Raw genomic sequence first — 6,000 nt, 5'->3', positions numbered from 1 at the left:
TAATGATGGTGACTCTGAATAAACTTGGTACGTTGTAGTGCATTCATTTCTAAAGTCTCATTCAATGGATTTAATTAATTATTGAATCATTCTCCTACTGTTAGGGTTTTAGGCTAATTTAGTTCTTTCCCCCCCCCCCATTATACATAAGACCAGGATTAGCATCTTTGTGCGTGAATCTTAGACTCCTAAGAGAAACATCCCCAAGTTCAAGGGAATGGATAACTTTTAAGGCTCTTCATATGTATAGTGAAATAGATTTCTGGAAATGTACCACTTCATCCCTACAGCCTATGTAGTTTTCACCTGGTTCCTTTCCTCACAGTACAGATGTTCTCTATCCGCTACGCTGGAGGAGCTGGAAGCTCAATGATGTCATCATTAAGAAGTTTCTTTCCCCCTCCATCTCTCTTCCAGTCACCTTCATCCCGCGACTGGCTTCTCCTTGTGGTCGCAAGATATTTGCCAACAACTTCCTGCCTACGCATTTCCTCAGAACTCCTTTCCCAGAACTCCCCAGCAAGCCTGGTCACGTGCCCCTGCCTGAACCAGTCGCTGTGGCCGAGGTGGGACTGGCTTAGGCCATCCCTAGAGCACAGTGGAGCTGGCTTTCCCCGAAGTTGCTGGGGTATAAGTGGGTGGTATGGATGTGCAATAAAAACTAGGGTAGTCGGCTAACAAGAGGCGGGGAGAAGGGATGCTGAGGCAGCAACAAGGTCGGCTACATCCTGGATGAGTTATTCCGAATATTCTAGAAAAAAGTCTGCCATTGACACACGTTTTCTCAAAACACACCTTCCAAATGGAATGTCTCTTCAACTTTCTTGCCACTCACCCTCCTAAGTTTCTGAAAATCATCACCTCTAGATTGCCAAGCACTTTCCCCCAAACCTGAACCTCTTTTATATACACCGAACACCTAAGTTTACTTATAACAACACATATTCTAATCTTCCCCATTATCCTAGGTCATCAGCACTGGAACAGTTACCTCACCTTCCTTTACAGCTGTCTGCTTACAACTGGCAGCAAGAACATAGCCAGAACATTTATGTAAGGCCAAGTTAGGAAATACTTCTCAGGTTGCCCTTTTTCAGCGTTAAGTGTGCACACGTCTGTCCCAGGCTTATATGGGCTTTCCTTGGAAATACGGCAGGTCTGGTCCCAGACCACCACGATAAGGCAAGTCACAAAAATCTTTTGGTTTCCTGGTGCATATAAAAGTTCTGTTTAGGGCTTCCCTGGTGGCGCAGTGGTTGAGAGTCCGCCTGCCGATGCAGGGGACACGGGTTCGTGCCCCGGTCCGGGAAGATCCCACATGCCGTGGAGCGGCTGGGCCCGTGAGCCATGGCCGCTGAGCCTGCGCGTCCGGAGCCTGTGCTCCGCAACGGGAGAGGCCACAACAGTGAGAGGCCCGCGTACCGCAAAAAATAAAAATCCTACCCATCACCTGAGCCTTCAGTGAGTCCTAATCTTTTTGCTGGTGGAGGGTCTTGCCTGGATGTTGATGCTGCTTATCAGGCGGTTGCTGAAGGCCAGGGCGTCTGTGGCAGTTTCTTAAAATAGGACAACAGTGAAGTCGGCTTCATCAATTGACTCTGCCTTTCACAAATGCCTTCTCCGCAGCCTGCAGTGCTGTTTGATAGCATCTGACCCATAGATCTTCTTTCCAAACTGGAGTCAATCCTCTCAAACCCTGCCACTGTTTTATCAACTAACAGTCTGAGCCCTCGGTTGTCATTTCAACAAGCTTCACAGCATCTTCACCAGGAGCAGACTCCATCTCAAGAAACCACTGTCTTTGCTCATCCATAAGAAGCAAACTCTCTTCTGTTCAAGTTTTATCAGGAGATGCAGCAATTCAGTCCCATCTTCAGGCTCCACATTTAATTCTAGTTCTTTTGCTGTTTCCACCGCATCTGCAGTGACCTCCTCCACTAAAGTCTGAGGGCTGGAATCAACTTCTTGCAAACTCCTGTCAATGTTGATATTTTTTACCTCTTCTCATAAATCAAGAATGTTCTTAATGGTATCTACAACAGTCAATCCTTTCCAGAAGATTTTCAATTGACTTTGCCCAGATCCATCAGAGTAGTCACTATCTATGGCAGTCAAAGTCTTATGAAAAATGTTATTTCTTAAATAATAAGCTGAAATGTCTCCTTTATCCATGGGCTGCAGAATGGATGTCGTGTTAGCAGGCAAGACAACAACATTATCTCATTGTACGTCTCCATCAGCGCTCTTGGGTGATCTGGTGCCTTGTCAATGAGCAGTCATATTTGGAAAGGAATCTTCTTCTGGGCAGTAGGTCTCAACAGTGGGCTTAAAATAGTCAGTAAACCATGTTGTCAACAGATGTGCTGCCATCCAGGCTTTGTTGTTCCACTTACAGAGCACAGGCAGGGTGGACTTATTAGCCTAACCCTTAAGGTCCCTAGGATTTTCAGGATGGTAAATGAGCACTACATTCAACTTAAAATCACCAGCTGCATTAGCCCCTAACAACAGAGTCAGCCTGTCCCTTGAAGCTTTGAAGCCAGGCACTGACTTCTCCTCTCTAGCTACGAAAGTCCTAGATGGCATCTTCTTCCAGAAGCCTGTTTTGTCTACACTGAAAATCTATTGTTTAGTGCAGCCACCTTCATGAATTATCTGATCTTCTGCACAACTTGCTGAAGCTTCTACATCAGCACTTGCTGCTTCGCTTGCACTTTTATGTTGAGACGTCTTTCTTCTTTAAACCTCATGAACCAACCTCTGCTAGCTTTAAACTTCTCTTCTGCACCCTCCTCATCTCCCTTAGCCATCACAGAATTGAGATTTAGGACCTGGCTCTAGGTTAGGTTTTTTTTTTTTTTTTTTTTTGGCTTAAGGGAATGTTGAAGCTGGTTTGATCTTCTTTTTATCCAGACCCCTAAAACTTTCTACATATCAGCAGTGAGTCTGTTTTGCTTTCTTATCATTCGTGTATTCGCTGAAGGAGCACTTTTAATTTCCTCCAAGAACTTTTCCTTTGCATTCACAGCTTGGCTGTTTGGCACAAGAGGCTGAGCTTTGAGCCTGTCTGGGCTTTTGACATGCCTTCTTCATTAAGTTTAATCATTTCTAGCTTTTGATTTAAACTGAGAGACATGTGAGTCTTCCTTTCACTTGAACACTTCGAGGTCATTGTAGGGTTATTAATTGGCCTAACTTCAATATTGTTATGTCTCAGGGAATAGGGAGGCCTGAGGAGAGGGAGAGAGACGGGGAATGGCTGGTTGGTGGAGGAGTCAGAGCACACACATTTACCGATTAAGTTTGTCATCTTGTATGGGCATGGCTTGTGGTGCCCCCAAACAATGAACAATAGTAACATCAAAGATCACTGATCACAGATCACCATAAGAAACATGAGAAAGTTTGAAATACTGGGAGAATTACAAAAATGTGACACAGAGACATGACGTGTGAAAATGCTGCTGGAAAAATGGCACCTTGCTCCACATAGGGTTGCCACAAACCTTCAATTTGTATAAAACACAGTATCTGTGAAGTGCGGTAAGGTGAAGCACAATAAAATGAGGTCTGCCTGTATGCCTGGATTATTTTTTTCTGTGAAAATCTCTCTTTTCGATTTAATAATTGTCTAGGGAACAGAAATACAGACTTTTAAATTGATTTCTACCCATCTTCCGTTAGTGGTTTTAAATGTCTGTCCTCTACGCAGAGATATTTTATGTATTTAAAATCTTTTGTGTGCTGATACCCTGAAGGGATTTCCCTATGAAGGGAGCAATTTAAAAATGTACAAAAGCAACTGACACTGAACATTCTTGTCCCTAGATTTTCTTATAGTTTTAAAATATTGGCTAAATATTTACCTTTGGGGGCTATGAGTTGGAAATAGCAATGGAGAGAGATTAAATGCCTAAAGCATTTCATTGATTTGCCATGAGTGTGGAAATACATCAAATTAAAACCCACCCGGCTCTATCAAAGAGAACGTGATGGTTCTGGAAGGGCTGAGAGGTGAATGCAGACAGCAGAGTGTAAGCACACTCTATACTATCCCTGTAACAACATTTTCAACCCCAGAAACCTATTCTTCTTGCTATGCTGGCTGTGTTGCATGTGGCTTTGCTTTTGTTTTTCTCTTCTTTCTCGAGAGAAAAATTAAACCCAGTTCAAAACTTACAGCTTTAGCTGAATAACAGAGAATCATTTTGTTGTCTAAAAACCCACACTTAAAAATTATTCATGAACAAAGTCTCTCAGCATTCAAAAGAAGAAATAATTTCCTTTCAGCCAAAAATAAATGTTTTTTGGTTTTTTAGTGGTTTTTTGGGGTGAACTTTTAAGGCAACACAAAGGGTCATGCTCTTGAAAAGCCATATATAAAAACATGACAGCAAGTCCCCTCCGCATGGATGCAAATGAATCACTGATCTCTTGAAATAGATCTCTTTGGCGCTACCGGTTCAGGAAAGGCCTATGGCTGGTTGTGGTCTATTTGGAAGACATTTCAAAGTGGCTTATGAAATCTTTTACTCCAGAAGTTACTTGCTATATATGTGTCCATGATTACAGAAATCACACTCACACACACACACCCCCACACAATCATAAAAGCAGGCTTCTTTCTTTATGACTGTTTCCAGAAACAGACCTCTTAGGTTACAGTTTTTCTGCCTTTTATGGAGACTTGATTGCAATATAAAGTACTTTAAAAATCTACCAGGTAATGAAAGAGAATGTAAAAAAGAATATATGTGTACATATATATATATAACTAAATCACTTTGCTGTACACCTGAAACTAACACAACATTGTAAATCAACTATATTTCAATTAAAAAAAAAAATCCACCAGGTGCATGCAAGGTGAACATGCTTCTGGGAGTGTGAAAGGGAGAGATAGACAGAGAGGCAGCACACACAAACCCTGACTAGTTATTTCAGCTCTTCTTGCAAAATCAGCGAGTCGGAGGCTGTCCGGGTGATGACTGGGAACACTGCTCCAGAAAGATCGCAGCCCCGGTCACCTGCAGGTCTGCGTCACTGAAGCTGAAGCTTCATGGCTACATGCGGGACCCAAAGAGGCCTCTCGTGTTCCCCACGCCCACCCACTCCCACCGTCCACCCCACCTCTCCCTCTTGGTGTCCCCTCCCCCCTACCTTTTTGGACACACAACCCAAGAACATTCTTCATTGTTCCTTTCAAAGGTCTGGGGTGGGTGTCATTAGACACTGAAGAAATCCCAACTCTCCTTTATAGGGGGAAACAGAGCTTGTTGGCTAAGGAATCAGATGAACAGGAAAACCAACGCAAACAACACAACAGAAAGAAAACAGCACTGCCACAAGAGCAGAAAAGAGGCGGCCACGGGGCCATGTCCACAGAGTGCACGGCTGAACCCTCTCCCTATCATCAACTATACTAACGTTTCAGTGGTTTTTTGTTTTTCAGTTTGAAAAATCACCCAAGATACACTGCCATTCCAGCAAGAACCATCTTGCCTAAAAACACTTCCTCTAAGTGCACATCTGCCTTCGGAACACAGTTCTTCCCATGGTCTCATAATATCTAATAACAATGTTACAAAATATTAGGGCTTGGAGATTTGGAGCCTTTTGGTCCAATATGTTCCACCTAATATGGTACCTGTGTCTCTATGATCAGCAAGGTGGTTTTTAAGGTACATGCAAGTATTTATCCTTTTAATGGTTATGAGCTTATTTTAATCTGTATTAGAAAAAAATGCCACCAGCACATCAGCCACTGTGCTCAGAGCACCACTTAAGGCGAGCTCATTACTAAGTTCTAAGGCTAGTGTCTCATTAGATGCTTTCTGTGCCAACCCGCTGGCACGTGAGACTCATGCCGCCAGCGATCCCCAGACTTGGGGAGATGGGTCTCTCTGACCACGCTGGCCTGGGGGCTGTGGACAGTGTCTCCTGGCAATATCACCCCAGGCAACCCCATGAGGATGAAGAATTCCCCACAGCCCCCAGCTT

Source organism: Monodon monoceros, unplaced genomic scaffold (genome assembly GCF_005190385.1).
Source record: "Monodon monoceros isolate NGI ecotype Baffin Bay Population unplaced genomic scaffold, NGI_Narwhal_1 Super_Scaffold_3, whole genome shotgun sequence".
In the NCBI taxonomy this organism is placed as follows: domain Eukaryota; kingdom Metazoa; phylum Chordata; class Mammalia; order Artiodactyla; family Monodontidae; genus Monodon; species Monodon monoceros.
Note: the sequence above shows the minus strand (reverse complement) of the source record.